Source organism: Notamacropus eugenii, chromosome 1 (assembly GCF_028372415.1).
Source record: "Notamacropus eugenii isolate mMacEug1 chromosome 1, mMacEug1.pri_v2, whole genome shotgun sequence".
Lineage (NCBI taxonomy): Eukaryota > Metazoa > Chordata > Mammalia > Diprotodontia > Macropodidae > Notamacropus > Notamacropus eugenii.
This window is the reverse complement of record NC_092872.1, coordinates 554,337,821-554,365,041: the sequence shown is the minus strand read 5'-3', so window position 1 is coordinate 554,365,041 and position 27,221 is coordinate 554,337,821. Positions and strand designations below refer to the sequence as shown.

General features: G+C 36.8%; 2 long non-coding RNA genes across 3 annotated transcripts in view; one reads left to right on the top strand and one right to left on the bottom strand.

Moving 5' to 3' along the window:
- LOC140520390 (uncharacterized) overlaps positions 1-27,221 on the top strand; it is a 179,508-nt gene that overhangs the window by 71,026 nt on the left and 81,261 nt on the right. Inside the window, exon 2 of the long non-coding RNA XR_011972488.1 lies at positions 14,145-14,248. This is a non-coding gene — a long non-coding RNA (uncharacterized lncRNA). The remainder of the gene's footprint in view (positions 1-14,144; positions 14,249-27,221) is intronic.
- The window catches only part of LOC140520389 (uncharacterized), an 83,086-nt gene that overhangs the window by 47,431 nt on the left and 8,434 nt on the right, over positions 1-27,221 (bottom strand). The window lies entirely within an intron of this gene.

The following is a 27,221-nucleotide window of genomic DNA, read 5'->3' as shown; positions in this document are numbered from 1 at the left end:
TTGGCCTATCTACATAGTAAAAATCAAGTGGATGATGTTCAGACTATGATATGCAGTCGGATGAATGACCTATGGAGCTGGTTCATCAGCAGATTTGTTTTGGAAAGACTTATGCAGATGGAAAATGAACTAGGTCTAAAATTAAATAAACATTTGGGAAATTACATAGTCCTTTAATTGCCTCCCAAATCAAAATCACATCAGTAGTAAGAAAATCAGGATTTGAACTCAGGTCTCCTGACTCCAAATCTGGCATTCTTACTCTTTTCATAACTTCAGTTCTAAAAAGTGATACTGATTCACAGTAAGTTTGTGATTTATAAATGCTACTCTCCCATTCTGTTGATGAGGAAATGTGTTTACAGATCGTTTCAAAGAAATAAATTCAGATCAATGAAAGTCACTTGTTAGGTTCAAGTGAGATATAATATAATGGGTATCTTTTCCTTAGATTGTTTCCAAGACAATTTGGTCAATGGAATTAGAAATGTATAAAGCAGAGGTTTTGATGAGTACCCATTCCTGGATAAAAGCATTTTGGTAGTAATTGTAGTCATATCTCCATTACAGCTCACCTTGTCAATACCTGTGCAATTGGAACTTTCTCACTGGCATTTGCTGGGTCAGGGTCACTCTTCTAGTGCCTAGGGTGCCAAAAATGCACTGCTAAGTGAATCACATTTCCTGGGTAATGGATATGGGCAGTTGCAACTCTATATAGGGTCAGTAAGAGCTATGCAGCAGACTGGTTTGAAATGGACATCTGGCATGTAGTAAATGCATTTAGGAAGCAATAAACTGCTCATTTTGAATGACTCCTGAAATTGGTTTCGATATGAGCAGTTGGTGGAGAAACAAGCTTTCTGAAAGGTCATTTAATGTCATATATAGCCTTTCTCTTCTCTCCTAGTTAAACTGTTTAGCAGTTTACAAAGCAAATCCCAGCCCAATTTTGATCTGGTAATTAATTGAGTCTTCTATTCAAGCCATGGCTGTACAAATGAACTGAATGCTATCATATTTATCTGCTCTTAATAATTCACTATTTGAATTGCCAGATGGTCCTTGACAGGAGATGACTCTTGAAATAAAATTGGAATTTACCCCACATATATGGATGTCTTTTTAGGTTTTTCACCAGTGACAAAGAAGGGCAGTGTTCACCCTCACTTTTCCAATGAGAACTTATTCATTGAAAATTTTGTATTTATTTTACATATTATCAGTGCTTGGTAAAAGGAAAAAGACAAACAACTAAGGTCTAACTCAAAAATGTTAAATAATTCTTTTCATTCCTTTTCTTTGGGAAAAAAATGAGATTTCTTAAAAACTTTTAGTTTCATGTATTTTATATCTTTAGTACAAATCATATATAGAAACTCACTATCTACGGACCATAAGGCTTAAATTACCAGGGATAGTTGAGAATTAAGATGTTCTGGTTGACTGATGCTTTGGGATGAAGGAAAGGCAATCCTTTATCTGTTCCCACTTTAAAAACATTTTTCATCATGATTACTTATAAACATTTACACACACACACACACACACACACATCCTACCCTTATAGGACTGATAATCTAGTTCAGGAACGAAAGTATAAACATAAAAAAGGTAATTAACAATACAGGGGGAGATAGGTAAGTTTCAAATAGACAGTGCAGATAATTGGTATGAGTTTTCTGAATAGGGAGTTCTGGTAGGGACTATTCACCTGGAAAGAATTTTGATCAGTTGACAAAGAGCTATTTGCGTCTGTCCTATATCAAATATAGTTAGGAATGACTGCATTTCCCAAAGAATATGGAAACAAGAGAGAAAATTAGAGGTCAGAGGACAGAACCTAGGGGACTATCCAACTAAAGGGATAAGAAAGGAGATGTAGTTTCAAGGAAAGAAACTGAAAAAGAGCAATTGGGGGCGAGGGGTAGGTGGAGAACCAGGATAGTGGAGAAGTCTTTGAAGCCAAAGGAAGGATCATAACATTGTGGATTCATAGCTGTAAGAGACCTTAGAAGTCATGTAGTCCAACATTCCTCTTTTTACAGATGAGGAAACTGAGGCACATGGAGGAAACCATACAGTGGGAAGGGGAAGTTAACACTGTCACATATAACAGAGAGGTCAAGGAGGCTGAGTATTAAGAAAATACTATTGAATTTCAAAACAAAAAGTAATTGGTGGCCATTAAGGGAGATGTTTCAGTAAAATTATGAGCAGAAACCAGATTGGAAGGAGCTGACAACAGATCTGGTACTGAGGAATTAGAGGCTTTAAGTGACTTTATCAGGAACTTTGGCAACAAAGGTGAAGAGAAAGGTACAGCTGGACAGAGGAGAAGGATTGAGAAAAGGCTTCATAGGTTTGGAAAGACCTAATCATATCTGGATGCAGAGAGGAAATAGTACATGGAAAGAAAGTGATCAGAGAAACTAGAATAGGGTAGTTGAGGAGATGAGAAGGCTTAGGATTTAGGGTACAAATCAAAACGTTAGTTAGAATTAAGAATGCCTCTATGACTGAAAAGACAGAATAAAGAGTGCCAGACAATGGTGAAGAGTTTTGAATGTTGAGAAAGGGAGTTCAGAGAGGTCTTCTAAAATGGACTGACGTTTTCAGTGAAATAGGCAGTACCCTGGCCAAAGCAGGGTTGATACATGCAATTAATTGGAGAAAGCATGGGTATGGGGAAAAGTAATTTCTACCTGGGAATGAAGAAATGAAAGCTCAATTAGTAGGAGATTGTAGAATGAGTAGAAGAGTCAATTGCTATGGTAAAGATTCAGACTAGGCTTCTCTATGAATCAGAAGACAAAGATCAGGAGGGACCAAAGAATTGACTATTTGTCTTTTTCAACCTTTCTTTCCAAAGCTTTGATCATTAATAACAGTTACTGGAGTTCCTCACTTTTTGTTCTTTCTGCATAATTATGCTGGTATGAAAAAGGGTGGTGTCTACTTTTATAATTGTGATTCAGCTATACTCATCAGGGCCATTGGCACATAAAAAAGGCTGTCATATTTGATAAATGCCGAGCAAATAGTGATGTATGAATATAATGGAATACTATTTGCTATAAGAGATGGGGGAAAGGATAATTTTAGAGAAACTTAGGAAGACTTTTATGAACTGATGCAGACGGAAGCAAGCAAAAGTAATAGAACAATGTACACATTAACAAGTGAATTGTAAAGGTAGACAACTTTGAAAGATTCCAAAATTCTTATCAATGAAATGATCAGCCATAATTCCAGAGTTATAATGATGAAGCATGTTACTCACTTCCTGATAGACTCAAAATATAGAACGTTATGTACTTTTGGATATAGCCAATGTAAGGATTTGTTTTTCTTGACTAATAATTTTATGAATTTTTTTTCTTTCTCTTCATTCCTTCCCCTTTCTCTTCTTTTCTTTTCTCCCAAGAGAAAGGGTAGAAAGGAGAACAAATAAGTACTCATTAATTGAAAAAAAGTTAAAGTGTTAAATGTTGAATTAATATATTCCATACATGAGTAGAAAAGTACTATAGGTACCTAGAGATACAGACAGTATATGGTGGGAGAAATACTAGACATTTATAAAAAAAACTTTAAGTTTTGAAAAGTATTTTATACACATGACTGATTTGATCCTAATGTAAAACTGCATGAGTTAAAGAAGGAAGGAATATGTATTTATATAGTGCCTGTGCTAAAATGTTGTTTGGGGTTTTTATTTCTGCAAATATTATTTGATCTTTTCAATAGCCTTGAGTGGTAGATTCTATTATGATCTCCATTCTACAGTTCAGGAAACTAAGGCATACAGAGGTTAAGTGACTTGCCCAAGGTCATACCCTAAAGACAGATTTGAATTTAGGTCTTCCTGACTCCAAGCCCAGTATTATATTTACTTTAGCCCCCTGCAGTGAATATCTTAGTTTGAATGCTATCTCTGTAACTTTAGGCAAGTCAGTTAACCTCCTAAAGAGTCCTCGGTTTACTCATCTGATCTTAGCTCTGTTTGAGCTCTATACCTATGATCCTATGCCTCCTGTATCAAGTACTAGGTAGTCAAATGACTATCACTCTCAAAGTTTCTTTCTTTGCAAAATGCAAAATACTTGAATTACCTACATCACGGGATTGTTTTGAGGATCATGCTTTGCAAACTCTAAAGCACAACATACATGTGGTATTATTATTTAAGGATATATATATATACATATATAATATTCTCAGAATAATGTTTCATATAAAATACAAATGCCTTTTACTGATATTTCAGGTTTATTACAAATTTAAATTACTGCAGTGTTCTGATGCTTTTAAGTCTTCTTGACCCTACATTGAATGTTCCCACATTGTTAGGTCATTTTCATGTGTTTCTTTCCCTCATGATGGTTTTCTTTCTCTGTTGTTACTTCTTATAGCTTCAGGGGGGCACTTTCTACTCCACATTTTGATTTCTAATCTCTACTGTTGCTTTTGCCGCCAGTTAACTTTTTTTCCCTTCTTATATATAAATCTCCCCCTTCCCATCTTCCTTTGTTTCTTGGCTTTTCGCTCTCTCACCTCTGCTGTTTTTCACAAGTTTCTCAGCTTTGTTTGGTTGACTTGGCAATGTGGAATAGGGAGATCTCCCTAGAAACTGGAGTAATAGCTGGGTTTGAATTCTGGTTCTGATTCTAACGATGGACAAACAATTTCCCATCTTTGACCCTCATTCCCCCCGCACTGCCACTGTAAAATGAGGGAGGGATGGTTGGCTAGATGTTCTCAAAGGTTCTTTCCTGTTCTAAAACCTATGGCATCACTTGCCAGTCAAAAATAGTTACTTTAATCAGTGAACAGTAAAATGAAATACAATAAACATTTATTAAGTGCCTATTATATGCCAGGTATTGTAGGGAGGATACAAATAAGAAAAAAATATATGATGTCTCCCCTCAAGAGGCTTACAATTTAATGGGAAATGGCAACATCCAAAATCAAGCTATAAAAAGGAAGAGTGGAGAAGCTACCTTCAGGTGAAAGTTGGTGGTGGGTTCAAAACCAAGTGGTGGAGCATATAGGAAATGAAAAGTTAGCTGAACTTCTGAGCCTTCTTCAAATACAAGTTTTGGGAAGCTTTTTTTTCCCTGTGCCCTCCAGTACTGTAATCAGAAGGGCAGAAGAAATTGAGGGTACTTAGGAGGTAGGAGCATGAAAGCTGATATAATCTCTGCGATGATGAGTTTCCTGACAATGAGCTTTTTCTGTGAGCATGATGACGGTGAAGTCAAATCCAAGTAGTGTAGATGATAAGAAATGCTATAACAAGTGCTAAATGAGACTTTTAGCACTGCATTGTCAAAACCCTCAGTAAGACACCTGTCAAAGTACTAGCTAACATATCCCTAAGAAGAGACAGCTTAACCTTTATAGTGTCATGGGCCCTTTTGGCCATTGATGAAACCTATGCAATTCTCAGAATGATGTTTTTAAATGCATGAAACAAAATACATAGGAATACAAAAGAAAGCAATTATATTAAAATAAAGATATGTGAATATGTATATCTATGTATATACGTATGTGTGTATATGTGTATGCACACATACACACATATATAAATATACACACACACACACACACACACATATATTGTCTTTCAGCCTCATAGACTCCCTGAAATCTATTGACTGATCACCAAGGGGTTTGTGAACTACTCATCAGAAACACCTGCCCTAGGGGAAAAAAAAAAAAAAAACACATGCCCTTAGACGAAGACATACTAGAGAGTTTCACAATAATGAGGGACAAATGAGATTCAAATATGTTGGCGTAGTTAGAGTGTTAAAGAAATATGAGATGCTATAATAACTAAAACTGATACTCATCTGGTGATTCCCTCTGTATCAAACCAGCTGTCTATAATAATTAGAAGCACATAGGATTTAATATTGGCCATTTGAACTACCTGTCTTTCTACTCAGACATGATAAGTTGTTAATGACAAATATTTCTGGCTTCCTCAAGAGGAATCTTGTAGGACCCTTTAAATCAACAATCTCTGTGTTCATAGTGTTAGAAAGCTATTTATTAAAGTTTGTTTTTCTGTGTCAATGTGGCTCTTGCACAATCATGAAGCAAGGTTTGCTCACCATTTCTCATCCTGGGGTCAGTATTATGTTCCTTTGTGTCATTATGGGAAATGAGCCTCAAACAACCAATCAATAAACATATGTTAAGTGTCTACTATGTGCTAGCCACTGGACCAGGTACTCGGAATAGGAGGACCAAAGTGAAAGCTGCCACGAAGAAGTTTATATTCTTTTGGGAAAGGCAACATGAACATAGATAATTATGTATAAAATAATATGAGGTGATTCCAGGGAGTCACAGCATAACAGGTGGTAACTACAGATAAGCGTCAGTCAGATTGTGCTAATTTGCCTCTTAGTTTTTAAATTTTTATTTTTTTTTTGTTTTTAAATTATAGGATAAAACAAGCATTTCCATGACAGTATAATAAAAAAAAAGTTTGCACGTGAAACTGCAAACCTATTAGGTAAATTTTGTTACTCCCTTTAAATACATAATAAAGTTATCATGTAATTTTTTTTTTCCTTTTTTCCTTTCCTCCCGCTTCCTTCCACCCTAGAGATGGCTACCATTAGATACAAATGTGTATGTATGTAAAATCATTTTATACATCCTTCTATTTATCAGCTCTTTCTCTGGATTCAGATAGTGTCTTCATATTTCTTTGTAGAAATCAAAACCATTTATAGCCTGCCTCTTGTCAGAGAGTGTAGTTCCCAGGAACCCCTTTTCTCTACCTTACTTAGAAGAAAAACCTCTTTACTTAACCAAAGTATATATTTCACAATGGTTCTTTACTACTTTCATCACAAACTTCTGTTCTAGGACTGATTAATTTAGATTAAGGACTAATCCAGTCAGTGGAGGCAGAGCTAGTCTTACATAAAGACTATATAAGTGACTGCCTACATAGCTTGTTTTCTTGACTTCCAGAGTTCATGCTATCTGCCAAATCCCTTCCTACTTTCTGGCTGATGCAGGCCTGTCACAATGTTCTCACTTTATATTAAACCTCATATCACAATATTTTAGATCAGAAAGAAATCTTAGAAATCATCTAGTCCAATGCCTTCACTTTACAGATGAGGAAATTGAGGCCAGGAGTGGTTAAATTAGCTTACCTAGTCACACAGATAGTAAGTGACAAAGCCATAATTAAATCCAGGTCATCCAAATCCAAATCCAGTGTCTTTTTAACTATGCTACACCACCTGATTTAATTAAAATATTAACCCCCTAGGAGCACTTTTGACTTTTACTGGATATGAGATTGTGAATTCCTCAAAGGCAGGGACTGTCTTTTGTCTTTCTTCATACTCCCAGTGTCAAGCACAGTTCCTGATAACACACAAAACACCTAATAAATATTTATTGACTGACTAACCAACTTATTTAAGCATCAGTGTTAATGATGGATATATATTTGAGCAAGGTTTAAATGAGGGAAACAAGAGTATAAGATTTTAGTGAAGGCAGGGTGGAATTAGGGTAATATATGTAAAAGGATAAAGAAAGAAACTTAGTAGAAGTCAAAGAAAAACTTCCCAGCTTTTCCAAGGGCCAGCTTGAGTTTGAGGATGCTAGAAGTTTGATAGATGTTACTGTATTGACATACTGAGTCTCTATTCTATTACCCCTCTTCTAGATGTTATATGGGAATTAAGTAGTGAATAAGAAAGATAAACTGCTTACCCTCAGGAAGCTTATAGTTTAGTAAGGTAGAGAAGACAAATACACAGATAACTATAATACAAGGTAAATTAAGATGAGAGCCAAACAGGAGGTTCAAAGATTAATTTCAGAGGACAGATAACAGAGGAGTTCCTGTATCACCAAACATAGATGGTCGATACTAATATTGTTATGAGAAAGGGGAATATTAGTCATTGATTAAAATTTTTACAGAGAGTTGATAAATGCTATTGGACATTTGAAGTCTTTACCTGAGAACAAGGGAGGATGACTTCAAGGTTGTAGTCCACGTATCCTTTGCTCCATTCCCCCAAAGCAGAGTTCAGAGCATGCTATACCAAAAGCAATACTGAGCTAAGAATCGGGAAACTGGTTTGAAATCCCAGATCTGCCACATATAACTTACTTGCCTTTGAGAACACCACTTCCCTCTTAAAAAATAAAGCATTCATAGAGGGTTCAGAATAGATTATTTCAAATATTTCTATAATTTGATTCTAGGACAGGTGTTCTTTTTTCACTTTTTAAAACTTTGTTCTTATTTTCAATTCTAAATTTTCTCCAGTCCTTTATCCATTTATCCATTGAGAAGGTATGAAATATGATGCATATGAAGTCATGCAAAACATATTTTCTCATTAGTCATGTTCCAAGAAACAAAAAGGCAAGAAAAATAAAGAAAGGGAAAATATGCTTCAATCTGTGCTCTAAGTTCATGAAGTCTCTATCTGGTGGTGAATAGAATTTTACATCATGAGTCTTTGGGGATTGTGTTGGATCATTGTGATCAGAGATACTGTCTTTCTTAGTTGATTATTTTTAAAATGTTGCTGATACTGTGTAGATTGTTTCTGTGGTTCTGTTCACTTCAGTTTGAGTCAATGCCTATAGGCCTTTACAGGTTATTCTGAAACCATCCTCTTCATCATTTCTTACAGCACAAATGTATTCTGTCACATTCATGTACTGCAACTTTTCAGCCATTTGCCAAATGATGGGTACTTCTTTAGTCTCCAATTCTTCCTCAAAAAAGAGGTGCTAAAATATATTTGTTTATGTGGGTCCTTTTAGGACATGAGTTCTTAATCCAGGATCCATGAACTTTTCTTAATAAACTGATAACAGTATTCCAATATAATTGGCTTCATCTGCAGTCCTGTTTCATTTATTTTATTATTTTATGCATTAAAAAATATTCTGCCAAGTTATACAGAAGCTTCACCAGGTTGCCAAAGCAGTTCATTTCACATGCTACAAAAAGTTGAGAACTACTGCTCTAGGAGAATTGCTAAGAAGTTGATTAAAAAACAGTGCATTCCACCTCCTATTCCCATTTCCAATGGGAAAAAAAATGAAAAAGTCAAAACAGAATATACCTTTCTGTTAAGTAAACGCTATCTTTGTTGATGGTAGGTCAACAAGAACCAAGAGAGATAATTAATGTAATTTGAGATACAGAATATTAAAGTCCAAGGCAGATCAATCACTCAGAGGATAAGTGCACAAGAAAGTAAAGGGATCACTAAAAGCACTAAGGCTTTTTCAAAGCAGTACAAATCTGGTATACATTGACTCCTGATTACATGATGTTTAGCTCCATGGATAATGGAGGAAGTCAGTTCCAAGGGCAGCATGTACCAAACAAAAACAAGAGAAGAAAAAAAAGAGCTCTCTTTGATGGGAGGAAGCCTATGCAGAGAAAGTTCAGGTCTCTCATTCTTTCATTTATTCAACAAATGTGTTGAGAAACTGCTGCGTACAAATACCTGTGGTAGGTGATGAAGAGATACCAAAAATAAATGTGACTTGGACCTTGCTCTCAAAAAATTTACAATCTAAGAGGGAAAGACAGGAATACAAATGACTATAATATAGAAGAAATTATAGAAGTACAAAGAGAAAACAAAATGATATGAGAAATCTGAGAGATTAATATCCCTTGGGGACAAAGGATTCATGAAATTCTTCATGGAGAGTTAGCATCTGAGTTCATCCTTCAAGGAAAGGAAGACATTCAACAGATAGAAATGTTGCATTAGGAGTCTGCTCTACATGTGGGGAACAACATGAACCAAAGCAGAGGTGAGAGAGAATGAGGAAGCATGAGGAAACTGGAGTCAGGAGATCTGGATTTTAATTTTTGTTTCTGTCACTATTTGTCTTTGGAGAAGCCATTTAATCTCTGGGCATCAACTGATCATGTGAAAAATGAGGAAATTGGATTCAATGATCTCTAAGGCCCTCTTAAAACCATAACTCTATAATCCATGATACATGATCTGTGATCTACAAGAACAATAAATACAGAGTAGTTCAATTTGATTAGACTAAAGAGTAAAGATGAAGTATATGAGATAAAGGCTAGAAAGAGGAGTTTAAAAAAAAACATTCTGATAATCTTGAATTCTGCTACTGGTAAAATATATGTAGTAGAAAAAATATTTTATCTGGAGGCAGAGGGCGTGGGCTCAGATTCCATTAGCTCTGCTACCTACAAGCTAGTTGTGTGCCCATGAACGAGTGACTCAGTTTCCCTAGGCATCAATGTTTTTGTCTGAAAAATGAACCATTGCAACTAATTAAATTGCATTCCTTCCTAAGAAGGAATTAGGATTCCTTTTTATATAATGAAAATGATTCAAATTTATATAGTTCTTTTAAGTTTTAAATAGTTTTTTTATAACAGAGAGAGGTAGTGTGAATATAATTTCCTCCATTTTACCAAGAAACTGAAACCCTCAGAAACATTAGGTGATTTCCTCAGGGTCATGAAACTGGTAAATATCAGAACTTAGAAATGAACTCAGTATTCTCAGTTCAAATTCATGTGATCCTAATCCTGAAGTTTTAGAGGAAACCAGTAACACGATTGGTACTGTACATTAGGAAGAATTCTAGAGCATCAGTGTGAAAGGTAGAGAAGAATAAAAATGAGCACATGTAAGGTGACTAGTACCATCCAGCCATAAGAGGTGAAGGCTGAAAGAAATCTGATTAGATTTGGAATTAAAGGTAGATGTCAGAGGCTAGGTCTCTTGCCAATATAGAATTAATAGGACTGGTGTGGGGTGGGAGGAGAATGAAAGAGAGGCAGAGACAAAGACAAAGACAGAGAAATAGAGATAGACAGAAAGGCAGACACACAGAGAGATACAGAGACAGACATAGAAACACACACACACACACACACACACACACAGAAAGAGACAGAGAGAGTGTGTGTGTGTCAAAGACTTCTGATTGGATGGAAGCAGCTTCCTAAAGCTCAACTGAATACTCCTTCTGCTTTATCTAATATTTGATGTGTATAGCAGGTAAAGGTGGGGGTGAGGAGGGTGGAGAGTGAAGGTTAGGGCATGGCTCTTATGTATGTTTTCAAATCAATTCAGTTCAGCAGACATCTAAGTTTCTTCTAACTGTTGGGCATTTGAGAATTCCAAGAAGAAAAACAACACAGTCCTTGCCCTTGAGCACCTTTCGGTAAAAAAGGAGGATAATGCATGTACATAAATAAATGTAATACAAGGTAGATTGTGACAGGGCAAAAAGAAAAGATACAGATGGTGTGTTCTAAGAAATAAGAGGAGGGAAAGAACATTTTCATCTGCAAGGAATCAGGGAAGACTTTATGAAAGAAAAAGCTCTCACAAGGAATGGATATTTAAGAATTGTGAAGTGAGACATAGGAATAGCTAGAGTTCACAAAAAAATAGGTGAAGGGGAATAATGTGTAATAAGACAAGAAAGACAGTTTGAAGTAATATTTTATAGGATAGGTAATGGAGATCCACTGAAAGATGTCACTTCTATAAGAGTTCACTAATAGGGGAGATGACATGCAAACACCTCTGTACAAATAAGCTATATACAGGATAAATTATAAATATTCAGCAGAAGGAAGACATTAAAGTTAAGGGGATTCAGGAAAGGCTGGAACTTTACTTGGGTTGAAGAAATAAACAAAGTCAGGAGGCAGAGTGGCAGAGTGAGTGCTTTGAAGGCATGAAAGAGAGCCAATGAAAATGAACCAAGTTGGAGGAAGGTGCATCTTGTGGGAGGAACAGAAAGGAGGTCAATGTCACTGAATCAAAGAGCAAGCCATGGAGTGTAAAGTGGGAGAAAATTGGAAAAGTTAAGGGAAGGAGTTATGAAGAGCTCTGAACACCAAACATAGGATACTATATTTTATTCTGAAAGTGATAGGTAGCCACAGGAGTTTGCTGAGTAAGGGATGATATGTTCATAACTATGGTTTGGGAAGATCACTTTGACAACTGAGTAGAGGATGGCCTGGAATAGGGAGAAACCTTTACTGCACTTGAAGTGTATTGTGCTAAAGGAAAATCAATCAAAAAAGTACTGCAGTTTTTCAGGTGATTGAAGGCTTGCACCAGGGTGGTGGAAGTATCAGAGGAGAAAAGGGGACATATCTAGTTGGTGAGCCTAACGGACTGGGAAGATGATGGTAGCACTGATAAGGGAAGCTTGGAAAGGAGAGGGTTTAAGGAGAAAGACATTGAGTTCAGTTTTGGACATGTAGAATTTAAGACATCTACAGGATGTCCGGTTCAAGATGTCTAATGGACAACTGGAGACTGAGACTGGCAGTCAGCCTAAAGATCAGGGTCAGACAAATAGATTTGAGAATTGTTAGTATAAAGGTGATAATTAAATTCATGGGAGCTGATGGAATTTGAGAGTGTAAAGGGAGAAGAGAAGAGGGCCAAGGATAGAGCCCTGTGAGATATTAATTTTAGTTAGTATGACCTGGATAAAGATTCAGCAAAAGAAATAGAGAAGATGGTCAGAACCTAGAGAGAACAGTGTCATGGAAACCTAGAAAGAAGAGAGCCTCCAGGTGATCAACAGTATCAAACTGGGATTGAGAAGAGTCTTGAGCACAAGCTATGTGAAAATATTTGAATAAACTGGATATGTTCTGTCTGGATAAGATTCGGGGATGATGATAATTTTAAAGAGATTGGCTTTAAAGTATTTAAAGGAATATCACTTGGAATAGGAATTAGAATTATTCTATTTTAACCTAGATGGCAGAAATAGAAATATTCAAAACCAAAATGGGTTACTGGGCTAATTGCAAAGGTTAGCAGTTCCACGTCCTTTGAAATCTTCAAGAAGAGAGTAGATGACCACTTAGTGGTTATGTGATAATGAGAATACTTTTTGAGTATGAGCAGGAAGAGATGGCCACTGAAGTCTTCCAACTTTCGAATTTTGTGATGATGGCTCTTTTAGTTAAGAACAGAGTAGAAGTTTTGAAGAGTATTTTAGATTTTATATAAGAAAAGCTTCCTAACAATTAGACCTGTCTACAAGAGGACGGTTTCTGGAGGTAGTGGGTTCAAGAAAAGGCTGGATGATGACTTGCTGGGTATGTTTCAGAGGAGATCTTGGATTAAATCTTATGTATTCTCTTAGATTCAGTTTCCTCATCAGTAAAATTAGATGTTTCTTCTATTATGCTAACTATTAATGACTTAGAGTTCATACGAATATAGTCTGGAAATGTGTAGACATTATATCCGTTCCATATAGATACAGCATTTCAAGAAACAAAAATATCCATTGAGATAGAATGAACATGACATTTAATCATAAAAACATGTAGTTACTTTCTAGAGTTCCTCAAGTTCCTCAAGAGAAAGGAAGATTTCAGCCATTTAAAGCTTTGCTAGTTACTTCTTCTATAGATTCATTCACTCATTCATTTATGCGACTGATTCTGCATCATTTCCTGTCTGATTCTTTTAAAGCTTGATCAAGGATCCCTTTTCTTTAATCTATTGATAAATTTAATTCTTAAAACTTGAGTTGGGCTCCATTATCCCCAGTGATTAAATTGAGTTTAGTTTGGGGGGGGGGGGCGCTGCATTAACTCCTTGAGACCACCAGGATGCAGTCAACAAGAGAAGAATAAACCAAAAGCTAGGAGTAGGTACCCTGAATAGTACCCTTGGGGCCAGAAAAAGTTAATGAACCTCCCTAACAACTGAACTTCCTACCTGGGGGTGACTTCAGCACCTGGAAGAATTGTGTCGATTATTCTTATCAGCTGATTTCTTATTCATTGGAGTCAGTTTATTCTTTGAGTCCCTGGTGTTCTCAACATGGAAGTCCTGAAGCTCATCAGCCCCTAGCCGACTTCTCCAATTAAAGTAACTTTATCCTCATGCCTCTGTAATGCCTTTTTTCCTTGAACTGAGTTGAGGTAGTTACCTTCCCAGTTCTTATTTTCATGTTCACAATGTTTGGGAACTTGATATTTATAACACATGATGTCTTAGCCACTGTACTTGGCTCCCCAGACATTTAGACAATGCAATTTCATGTTGTTTTTTGTTTTGTTTTGTTTTGTTTTTTAGAAATGTTTACTGCATTATTTGGAACTATGGGAGGATTGAATTGAATGTGAGTACTGACCAAAGAAAGATGGAAAGGAATTCAAAGAAGCTTTTCTTTACAAGAGGTAAAAATCAAAGAATCATTCAACATTCTGTAACTTGTAGTCCAGAGCTGAAGTTAATTTAGACTTTGATGGATTTCTTAATATTTAGTTTTCTTTGGCTAGTGCCCCCACTCAAGTATTAGTTTAAGAACATCACAGTTTGTTCCAATTTGGGCTTCAATAGCCAAAGGAAAGGATGCTTAAGTATCTTGAAAGTTCTACAGATAATAAAATATTGAATATTATATATATTATTTTAAACAGATCAAATCTCCTCTCTCTCTCTCTCTCTCTTTCTTTCTTTCTCTTTTTCTCTTTCTCTCTTTCTCTCTCATACACACATACACACACACACATACACACAACATAACATAAAGTTCTTACCCCTAAATTTAAAATGAGTTGTTAGCTCTCTATTCTTCTCCACTGGGTATCTATTTTATAAGGAATATATAGTCCTCGAGAATTATAGTAATATCTTGGGTGGAACTACCCCATGAGGGGAAATAAAAGATAGATTCTTGGAGGTCCTGAAATAGTATCTGCACAGGTTTGCCTATGAAAAATCAAGTCCGTATTAGGCTCTTTTCTTTTGTGTGCCCTTGACTGCCTGGTCCTATCCCACATTTCCAACGTTCTACATTACTTCTTCCTTCTCTTTATGGTCTAGCCAAGCTGGCTATCCACTGAGGCTCCATTGGACAACTGGCAGGCATATATTTCCTAAGGCTTTTAGGAACCAGATTGTCTGACTTCAGCCCTTTCTGGGTATCTCTTCACTGGGTCTTCAATGGCTTAAGTCTGTATTTGACTCTGGCATTTTTAGCTAACACAGGGCAGGCTGAGTTATAATGTACATCACTGGAGGAAATTTTTAATCCAGTCATGAATCCTCACTGAAAATGTGCTTCATACTAAGCAGTTCCATTCAGATGATCTCATACTTTTTCTGTCCTTCATCAGGTTTTTCCTGCCTATTCTCCTGTTCTCTCAAGCTGCCATGGTTGGATCAGTTCTAATTTCTTTAGAAAGTAGAGGTATCTAGTTGGAAGCATTCTGCAGGCAGGCTCAGAGTGAAAATCATTCTCCACCTATCTAAATCCCATGCCTTTGACTCTACTGTTGACTCTGCAACTGATCTCATTCAGGTACATATCCTGAAGGATATGAGTCGTGGTTCCTCCAGAATATTGCTAACATAGAGTAGAGGGGATACTATGAGAAGTTTTTGCACCTAGTTATCATCTTCACCTTTTTCTCAATTCTTCAACTGACTGTTTTCCCCTGTGCTTATGGTAAGTTCTTTTATTTGAGCTCTGTTTGTCAACACTGCATTTGGGGCTCATTACTTGTAATATTTACTTGTATTCTTTAGCATGTCAAGCAAGGAGGAGTCTGTAGGAAGTCTCTTACTATTCCTTCTTTACATTATCTTCCACTAAGGCTATTTAATCTCCAAGCTCCATTTCTTCTTTGAAAACTGCATGTATCTAGAAAGGCATAGTATATTGGTTAAAGTTCTGGCCTTAGAGGCAGGAAGTTCTAGGATTAAATCCCACCTCTCATTCTACCTTATTCACATAACCCTGGGTAAGTCATGTAAACTCTCTGAGATACTCTTCCTTCATCTATAAAATGGGATTAATAATAGCATGAGTTGTCATGATGACCAAATGTGATCATGAGTATATAATACTTCACAAAAGGGGCAGCTAGTTGATGCAATGGATAGAGCACCAGTGCAGGAGTCAGGAGGACCTGAGTTCAAATCTCACCTCAGACACTTGACACCCACTAGCTGTATGACCTTGAGCAAGTGACTTAACCCCAGTTATCTCATCCTGGGTCATCTGCAGTCATCCTGATGAATATCTGGTCACTGGATTCAGATGGCTCTGGAGGAGAAGCGAGGTTGGTGACCTGCATGGCCCTCCTTCACTCAAAACAAAGTCAAGGACAAGTCATATCATTATTTCTCTGATGGGATGGTCTTCTTCAGCAATGAAGGATGAACACACTTGACTTCACAAAACACAAAGCACTTTATGTTAATTTAAATTTTTGTTTCTATTTTTTTGGGGGTGGATCATGGATAAAACTGAAATGCAATGGGGTTAGTTTATTTGACTGAGGCTATTTGTGTTTGAATTTCAACTTAACATTTTCTATCTACTCTGTTAAATACAATAGTAAAAATGAATTCATGAGGATCAGGACTATCAGAGAGATATAGTCACTGGGGGCAAAGAGTGATTCTGAATGTATCTCATAGTTGCCTATCAGCTTCATAAAAGAAAGAGATTGTTATTTGAAACACGAGTAATAAAAATCATATTTTAGTATGTTGTCAATGTTTTCTATCACTAAAACTACCTATATTTTCAGGGAAGAAAAGTTTATAAATATGTACATTCTACAAAAGCACTTTCCAGAAGTAATTCAATTGCTTATTAAAGATCATAGGATTGACTTCTTTTGGCTTCTGATTCAGCAACTCTGAACGTCTGATTGTCAAGGCTTAATTGAGAATATATACTTAACCCCCCAAATAGAAAAGCATATCTTCAGGATAAAATGGACAATCATGTCTTGTGGTTTTGAATTGAATAATTTAACTTATTAAATTAAAAATACAGTGATTTAATAACTGTTCCTCTATCTATTCTTATTGCATACATAGAGGAAACGAAAGTATTGTTTAGGAAGAGGGATGGCCATTCTTTGAGCATTCTAGCTGTGCAAAAATTCAATTTCCTTGCCAAGGGATATAGTCCATTACATTTTTTCCCAATTTTATTTTAAATCAAGAATGTTTATCATCATTATCAGCATCATCATAGCTGATAATTAAATAGTGGGTCAAAGTTTGTAGAATATCTTACATACAATATCAATATGGCACATATAAAGAATTCTGGATTTGACAGTAGAGACCTGGAAGGCAACTACTGGTTCTGACACTTACTTGCTGTGGACAAGTCCCTTAGACTCTTTGGGCTTTAGTTTCTTCAATTGTAAAATGAGGGGCTAGACTTGATGACTACTTAGATCTCTTCCAGTTTCCATTCCTGCCCTTATTATGTTTCTCTGCTAAAACAAATCCCTGATTTTGTGCTTTATTTTGCATAGTACATGCTCTCAAAGAAAGAAGTGTCTTAGTTCAAGTTGTCTGCTATTGTCCCTAAACATAGAAATCTCTCTCTCCCCTTTCTCAGCTCCCCCTACTCAAAAGATCAGAGGGAAGCCTTTTAGTTCTTCTTGCAGGCAGCTGGGAAAAAAGGTAGAGACAGCAGTCTTGGGCAATATTCCCTGTATCCCTATGATGACAGATGGTAGCACAGCCTCTGGGATGGTTCCCCTGAGTCTCACAAACTATTGACACATCAGATCCACTTAGCTAATCACAATGACATAATCTATGCTGTACAGAAAATTCAGAAAATCTTAAAGGATATTAGTCACAAAAGACAGTCTCTGAATGGGAGGCATTTGGTGGATTGGTTCAGTCATTTTCCGTGATCAAATTCTCATTCTTCAACATTTTGATTTTTCCCTGACCACTCTAGAATTATAAATTTTCTCTAGAACTAGAAAAAAGCCTTAAATATTCTGCAAACCTAACTCCTTGTTTTACTGCTCAGGCTACGTAATTATCTAGTGGTAAAAAAAAAAAAAACAAAACTGGATAATCTCTAGCTTCCCCTTCAGCTCCAATAGTCCATTAACTCTGATATGCTTAAAGTTATGCAATTAATTATTGGCTATTTCTATATTGGGCAGCTAGGTAGCTTGGTGGATAGAGTTCTGACCTGAATCAGGAAGACTCATCTTTATGAGTTCAAATATGGTCTCTGATACTTACGAGCTATATGACTGAACAAGTCACTTAACCCTGCTTACCTCAATTTCATCATCTGTAAAGTGAGCTGGAGAAGGAATTGGCAGACCACTCCATTATCTTTACCCAGAAAACTACAAAAGGGGTCATGGGGAATTAAACAAAACTGAAACAAGTGAACAATACATTTTTAGATTTGAATCCAGGTCTCTCAATTCATTACCCAGTGTTTTTCCCATATTGTATAGCTCATCATCATCCCCCCCCCCCCAATAGATACATGTAATCCATCTTCCTCATAGCTGTCAAATTAATATTCTTAGGACATAAGTCCTAACTAGATCATTTCCTTTCAGTGACTAGGATTGTTCCTTGCATAAAATATAAAGTCAGCCTGGTACCTAAAGCCCTTTATAGGGTAGCTCCCACAGAGATTTCTATACTCATTTCATGATAATCCATTCTGGCTGGAATATTGAGCATATGAAAAAGAATAACTCAAAATCAGGCTGGAAAATTGGATTGCTAGCAGACTGTTGAGGGACTTTAAAGATGGGTGTAGGAGTTTGTGTTTTAGCCTAGCCTCAATGGGGACCAATGATGCTTTTCAAGCAGGGGAGTGACATGGTCAGAGCCATGCGTTAGAAAAAAATATCTTGTCAGGTTTGTGGAGGTTGGATTGAGGAGGAGGAGTGACCAGAACTAAGTAAACCAATTAGGAGGCTATTATCATAGTCCAAGAGGATTTGAATAGAGCTATTGTACAGAACATGCTATACTACAACTTTATTAAACTAACTTTAAAAGAAAGCATTTATTTAATTTTTTCCCAGAACATATCTATCCAGTTTACTGAGACACACTTGTTTGAAAGTCAGCAATTCTGAAATATATTACCAGATTCAATTTATTTCAACAGTATTTATAATGTGCCTACTATGTGAGAGGCATTGTGCTGGACACTAGAAATAAAAAGACAAAAACGAAATAATCCTTGACCTCAATAAGCTTATACTGTGGTAAGGGGATGAAAAATTTACACTTTCATCTCCATACCTGATCTAATCATACATCTACCAAGGTCATCCTACCATTTGTCTGACTCTATGATAGTATACCCCTATTGCCATTCCAATCTTGATTTCTATCTTGACCTAGGCCCAGAAATTAAATTAATACTATTATTTTGCTTCTGGAAAGATGATATTAACATTCCCTTCCCAAGTCACTACTTCCTCCCATGTGCTATCTTTCCCCTACCAGAATGGAAATGCTATGTGCGGTCCTTGTTATTGTGGTATTCTTTAACCCAGGGAATGCCATCTAGGACTTAATTAATGCTCTTTCCTAAACTATAGGTTTCAGCAAAACTGCCTCAGTTTCTTCAACTGTAAAATGGGGATCATAATAGGTGGCCTTGCTATGAAGATCAAATGATATAACATCTGCAAAAGCATTTACTACAGTGCCTGGCACATAGTAGCTACCATATAAATTTTCATTCCTTTCTCTTCTCTTCCCTTTACTCCTGGATGGTACTTCTTTCCCCTTAAAATTGTCTTGTATTTCTATATGAATGAATGGAAGAAAGAACCAAACTACTCCACTAGTTTCTTGGACTTGCCACCCAAAGGCTCACCTCACTTGCCCTTCTTTTTAGAACCTTTGCCTTCCTTTTAGCTCAAGTGCCACCTGTGGTTAGTGTTCCAAACCTCCTCAGGTTCCCCTTTTTTATTTACCTGTGAACATGTTGGGTCATCACAGTTCAATGTAAACCCCTTGACTAGAAGGACTATTTTAGGTTCTTTGCTTTATGTCCTAGAGTAGTGTTTTGCAGAAAAAAAAAAAAAGGAGTTGTTGAGTAATTATATATGTTAAATTGAATTGAATTAATTAGCAAATGTATTCTTATAGAGAGCTCTGGAAACCTTAAAGCATTATTAAGATGCGTTAAATTATTTTAATTGATCTTTTATTTTATTATTATGTTTTATCATCAACAAATGCAAAGATTGAAGATATTGAAAAGGGACAAGGATTACATAAGAAACTGTGAGTTTCTGTTTTGTACATTTTTCTAAAGATATGTAAATATTAAATTTAGCAAAGTAGATTCCAAATTTCTCTATTTGTGTCTCCTATAATTCTTTTTTCTTCATGTGCATTACAAAAAGTACTACTGATGCTTTTTTAAAAGTCCATCACTACCCTGCCTTCTCCCCAAGTTTAAGATCTTTCTTTTAAAAAATATGTATAGCTAAGCAAAGCAAATAAAAAAAAAACATTTTACAAAGACAGTAACTAAGTCTCAGAGACATTTTGTTGTGGGTCTTGTCCAACTCTTCATGACCTCATTTGTTTGCTTGTTTTTGGCAAAGATACTAGAGTGGTTCTCCATTTTCTTCTCCAGATCATTTTACAGATGAGAAACTGAATCAAACAGGGCTAAGTGACTTGCCCAGGGACACACAGCTAATAAGTGTCTGAGGTCAGATTTGAACTAAGGAAATGGAGTCTTCATAACTCCAGACCCAGTACTCTGTGCACTATGGCATCACCTAGCTACTCTGAAAAGTTTAATAGCTAAAAAAAAAGTTATAAAATTGTGGTGGCAAAATCAGAACTTGTCCTCAAGATCACACCAAGTAGCCTCTTTGTGTTGAATGCAAAAAGGGAAGTGTGTTATTTAAAGAAAATCTTTACATAATAAACAGACCTTTAGAGAAAAGGTCTTTCTTTAAAACTGAAGAGTCCCACTTAGTTGAAATGATCACTCCTAATTTATTTATTTTGTAAATCCATATTTTCATATAAATTGGGCTTGCTTAAAATAAGGCTGCCTCATAAATATGACAGGCACATAAGGCAATGAATTGTAAGCCTTCTAGCCTGACTAATGGTGAAGGCAGATTGGGTCTCCGGGGCAAAGTATTGTCACACCTACCAGAGCAAACTCTTTGCTATGTCCTGCCTTCCCAAAGAAAAACAGCCAGGACAAAAAGCTAATATATTAGACAAGGGATTAGTAGAGCTCAACTGCAGAGGCTTTGCAAATCAATCTGGAGCCATCTCTCCAATGGTTAAGTTACTAGTATTCTGGGATCTGATGATTATCCAAGTTTTTTACCCAAAGACAGGTAACTTTATCCCACTTCAGTACAAGACTAAATTCATTACCCAGTTCCTTTTGTTCATTCTTATATATGAGATAGATAATAAGCCCTATTGTAATTGTAGAAAACTAAGATATGGAAGATATGTCAACAGAATATAAACTGGAGACATGAAGACTTCTTTCTTTGGACATGTAAATGTTAGAACCATCCTGAGTTCTATTCTCCAATGCAAGGGGAAATCATGTAAAGAACAGGGCCGGGGGGGAGGGGGGCGGGGACGAGGGGGGAATGAAGTTCACAGAGCTTTAAATCTCCTGTGACCCTTCCCACCTCTTGGGAAAAATCTGGGAATAATTAGAATTGTTTTGATGTCCAACTTTAGATTCTGATCAGGATTTCCAGTTGAACAAAGGAGGAAAATAATTTATAAATACACGTATAATAAGGAGTTGGATGCTAAACTTAGAGACCCAGCTGCTCATAAAAGTGATTAGTCACATTGTTTCCATAGTCCTGTAGTTTGATGCCTTTGGCTTCTCTGTTTAAGATGGAAAGGGGGGGAGATTTTCAAGGAGAATTGAATGTGGGTGAAAAAGTCTCCCTTGTTTGCCAGATTGTCTTTGGCAGCAGACACAGGAGGACCAGCCATGTGATTTCTAGGATTTTAAAGAAATAGTAGAGACCAGCTTGTTACTTTGAATGAAAAAACAAAAGCATGCCAGTTGGGTGACTGGGCCACACAGCCATCACCTGATTTTCTGGTCAAATTCATTCTCAGAGTGCAAGGCAAAAATTCCCTGCCTGGAGTTCCGGACTTCTTTTTCCTCTGTTGGGAGGAACCAGCCAGAACATCCTTCCAATACCAGCCCCATCTCACAGACACTAGAGAGACCACAGCACCAGCAGGCTTTGATCAATCCTGCATCTTTCCAATTCGATTCAACTAGTATTTATTAAATATCTATGATGTACTTGTCACAGTGTAGTGCTGGTGAAGGAAATAAGAAAATAAATATAGCAAGGCCCTTTTCTTCATGGAGTTGACAACCGCATGGTTTCAGTTATAACTAAGAATTCTGGTGCCAGGTTTGTTTTTGTTTGTCCTTTACTCTGGAAGAGGACCGGTAATGTCAGGAGGGCAATGACTTACAAGTGAATTGGATTTAAATGAGGCACAGATGTGCAAAGTCATCAGCCTCCCTTTCTCCTCCAGAGTCATCAGAGTTCACTGGCAAGACATAGGTCAAGACTACTGATAATGACCCACAGTATAGTGGGAGATCTTGGCCTTTTTAAGCTTTTCTAAGTCTCAATTTGGCTGAGGCAACACCCATTCAGTGATTAAACACTAGATAAGAATTAGGACAAAAGATGGCCTAATTTTTATCTTAAGACAAGGTAGAGGATGAGAGGAATCTTCAGAGTAGAATACAGTCTACAGCCAGCTAGGTGGCATGGTGGATAGAGCACTAGGCCTGGAGTCGTTTTCTAGGGTTCAAATCTGGCCTCAGATACTTACTAGCTGTGTTACCCTGGCAAGTCATTATTTGTCTTAGTTTCCTCATCTATAAAATGAGCTGGAGAAGGAAATGGCAAACTACTCCAGTAATTTTGTCAAGGAAACCCCAAATGGGGACATGACTGAGCAACCCAGGCCAAGGGCAGTCATATCAGGAAACAAATTGACACGTCCCCTCCCCCTGGAGTTTAACCCCAGATCCTTGTAACTTCATCAACAGCACCCAACACCCAAGTGGAGAAGCAGCGTGGGGTAGCTCATTGATGACATGAAGGTAAGAGAGAAGACAAGCCACAAGAAAAAAATAGAACCTCTGGAAATGGTGCTACTTCCACTGGAACATAATCTTCATAGATGGTGGACCAAATGACTGCAGTTAAGGAGGAAGTATAACCCCCTTGTTGGGGTCAGTTTAAAGCCTTATATTGTCTTTTTGTATTTATCCTAAGCTGTAGGAATTGTAATATTTTATTTAGCAACCACTGAAGGCCTTTCCATAATAGAAAGTTTCTCTTAGCAAAGAAGAAATCACTTATATTAGATGCTCTGCTATTTTCCTTTTAATTCTAATGTTCTCCCTCTTTTAATTATTCTCTATTTTTCCTGTGTATCACTGGATTGTACATATTTGTTCACTTGTTGTCCCCTTTATTAGATTGCTAGCTCTTTGAGGACAGAGATTTCTTTTGCCTCTTTTTGTATTCCCAGTACTTAGCACAGTGCCTGGCACATAGTAGGCACTTAATAAATGTTTATTACCTGGCTAATGTAATGATAATCCATGTGTCACAATCGACAAATAAACCTAGGTTTTGCTCTCACCAATGCACTCACTATCCTTTTGTGTAAATGGACCCATATATTAACTTGTAGAATAGGCAGATGGGTGTGGAAAACCCATGTGTTTAGAGTAACTCACTATTATGGTCTAGACCACATGAACCACTTCTCTGCTAACTGCTTTTCTTCTTCTACTATCCAGGATCTTTCTGGCCAAATCTTTTCTACTCTTAAACTGATAGAAGTTCTTTTAACATACAATCAGCCTTTCAGAAAGTGCACTGAGAAAGTGTCATACTATTGTACTAGTTATCACTTCCCTTAAAACAGGAGACCTGTAAATTCATCATCTTGGCTTTCTCTATGCAGGGGTGGCAGCCTTGAGGTCGCATGTGACCCTCAAGTTCCTCAAGTGTGGACCTTTGATTGAATCCAAACTTCAGCCTTACTGGAAGGATTACCCAGTTTTTCAGAAGACAAACTCTGTGACATCCAACCAACTATCAGCCAGCCATTTTTACAGCAAACCAGCTTCAAAGCCCATATTTTCCTTTCTGGCCTCCCCACGTACCAGAGAAGGCAGAAGAGAAGGACAGCCATGACCAAGAGGTTTTACCTTCACTCACGATGTAGATGACATGAAAGGCCAAGCAATTCAGATATTTTCCAATGAGAATCAGCTTTTCTACAGCCAATCAGGAAGTGGTACCTGTAGTCTTCTCCTCAAATGACTCAGCAGATGCTTTCTTCTTGACCCACCTCCCCAAGATCTGTATTTCTCATCCCCTGCTGAGAATTTACTCAATTGTTCACATCTCTCTTTCCCAGCCAGGTTCTTCATCTCTCAGTAGCTCAAATCAGATGCTTCTGGTACTCAGTGACTCATTATTCCCAAATTCGGTGAAAAAGTCACCAGCTCTCTTATTCTTCTAATTATATCAACTCTGGTAACAAATGACCAAAAAGTTGTAGAGATGTGCAACCACTGTTAACTCCAAAAATACCAAAGAGCTCACACAGGTTGTAAGCAAAAAGCTTTCATTATTCCATTGGAGGAGAGAAATTAGACACATGTGTCATGGTCTCCACAAGTAGGAGACCCAAGGCAGTGGGGTTAAACCTTAATTTATATAATTGTGGCTAGATAAAGAATCAAACAGTTTAGCGTAGCACTAGTGGTGAGATCCAACAGTAACTGTGAGGCAAGGGTGCCTAACGCCAAAAAATCCACTCATAGTAGGCTTCACGTCTGGGCCTCTCAGTGCTTGTCTGAGCTCTGGGACCACCAGGTCTGTGATTTAGTAGCAGCAGTGTTTCTCCAAAAGGTGAGTACAAAGGAGTATTGTTATGCCAAGTTCAGGGCACAGCTTGCTTTCTGGGGCTTAGCATTGGAAAACACAATGTCCTCTAATAGGAAAATAGAAGAGTACAAAGAGGGGCAGTCTTAGAGCCTGACAGTTACAGAATAAACAGTTTTTACTTACTCATTCTATCATCTCATATTTGACTCATCATTTTGTAAACTTTATCCTCTTAAGAATAAAAAAAAAAAGTCATGGAACCATAACGCCTTGGCACATCAGTCATTACTTAGTCCCCAACCAGATCCTCTTAATATTTTGAAATTCTGAAAAGTATTTCTTCAACCTTGCTTGAAATAATTTTTTAGTAAACAAGTTATTTTCCTGTCTCTTTCAGTAAACAAACTATTTACATAAGAATATTGTCTCACCTTATACCCTTTACAAGGTGACTTAAGCTTTTAAAACATTTTTACAAAAATCTATTTTCTGTCCCATTTGCCAACCAAATTGTTCACATCTCATCTGAAAAGTTTTTTACTTATGAATATTAATAGTTTTTATTAAACATAAGTTCTTTTCCTTCCCAAAGAAGCCAGTAAACTATTCATCTAAGAAAAAAGCATTATCTTCCCCTCACAGTCTTTCCCATTTATTTTTTTTCCTTCTTTATGCAAAAGCATTCTGCTTCTTTTAGCAGCCAGACTATTCCTTTCTTAAAGAAACAGTACATTACGTGATTTTTCTCTCAGTATTGAAGTTAATCAGACCAGTCTATACTGATTAGATTTCTACCTAATTACCGTTAGTTCAATGTAACTTAGTACAATTATTTCTTATAAATATACTGCATGCAAAACATTCTTCCAAGTGCAGGGTATGTAATGACAGAAACAAAACATTCCCAGCTTCAAGGAGCTCATAATTTTATGAGGTAATATAAAAATATATATAGAAAAATTAATTTCATAAGAAATTCCCAATGCTAATGGGGGCATTAGGAAAGGCCTTATAGTATCAAAACTGTATTTTGGGGAAAAAAAGCTAGGGAATCTGAGATGCAAAGGGGATGAAGGAATGCATTCCATTTATGGGAGATCCTCTGTCTAAAGTCAGGAGGCAACAGATGGATTGTGATTTGTCCCGCAGGGTAATTTGAATAAAAGAGAGTATATGAATGAGTGATAGGATGTCAAACTAGAAAGGTAAGTAAGAGGTAGATTGTGGAGAATTTTAAAAGCCAGACTACAGGTATCAATTCCCTTATCCTAGGGGCAGTAGGGAGCCATTGAAGATTTTTAAATATGGGGTGACTTTGTTAGGATGTGTTTTAGGAACATAAATTTGGTAACTTGTGTGGTGGACTGTCTGAAGAAGGGAGACACTAGAGTGAGAAACACAAGTTAGACTAACACATGGTACTAATCCAAAAAATAGGCAATGAAGTCCCCAACCAAGATAGAGGCTGGTTTTGTTGTTTGTTGTTGGGAATTTTTGATTGGTTGTTTTTGTTTGTTTGTTGGTTGATGTTATTTTTTGAAACTGAATCTCTTTATCTGACCTAGGATTGGATGTGTGGCTCCCACTGACAGACCAAATACCATAATGAAGTGACCCAAGAGCTTTGAACTGCTCCAATTCTGACCTGACTAGATTCATCCTTCTTTAGGTAGCCTGGTAGTCACTATTCCTTCTTTCCTACCACTCCTGAGTCTTTACCATATTGGTGCCAGACTTAATGAAGACATTCAATTGTTCAAAACTCCTGAGCTCAAGTGATCTGTTATTCTCAGCCTCCCCCGTATCAGGGATTACAAGTTGGTACCAAAACAAATCTTGTGTCTTCAAGGACTGACTTTTAATAGATTACGTGGGAACTCCTGTGGTATGTATGAAACCCTTTTAAAGACAGGTATGACATTTGCTTTTTCTTCTTAGTCTTCTTCTGTTGTGGCTTAAGAAGCATGACTTAAAACTCAGTCTGTATCATAACTCTGGTAGTTATTACCTGTATGACCCTGGGCAGGTTATTCTGTCTCTCTGTGCAAGGTTTCCTCATTTTAAAATGAAAATATTGGACTATGTAACTTAAGTCTTTTCCAACTCCAAATTCTAGAATCTAAATAGTCATTTTTTTCAATTTTAATCATTTTAGTGATATATTTTCATTTTTATATCAGTCATTTCTTAATACTATTCAATATATTAGCCATATCTGATAGGATATAATACATTCAGCATCTGTATTTCCTTCATCTACCAAGAAGAAGGAAGAATGCTTCACTATTTGCCCTCCAGGTCCAGGATTAATCCTTGTATTTAATTTGAGCTCATCTGATTACAAGCATTGTTGTCATCCTGGTTTGGCTCTTTTTGCTACTCATTAATTCATATAAATCTTTCCAAGCTTATTTGGACTCTTCATATTCATTATTCTGTA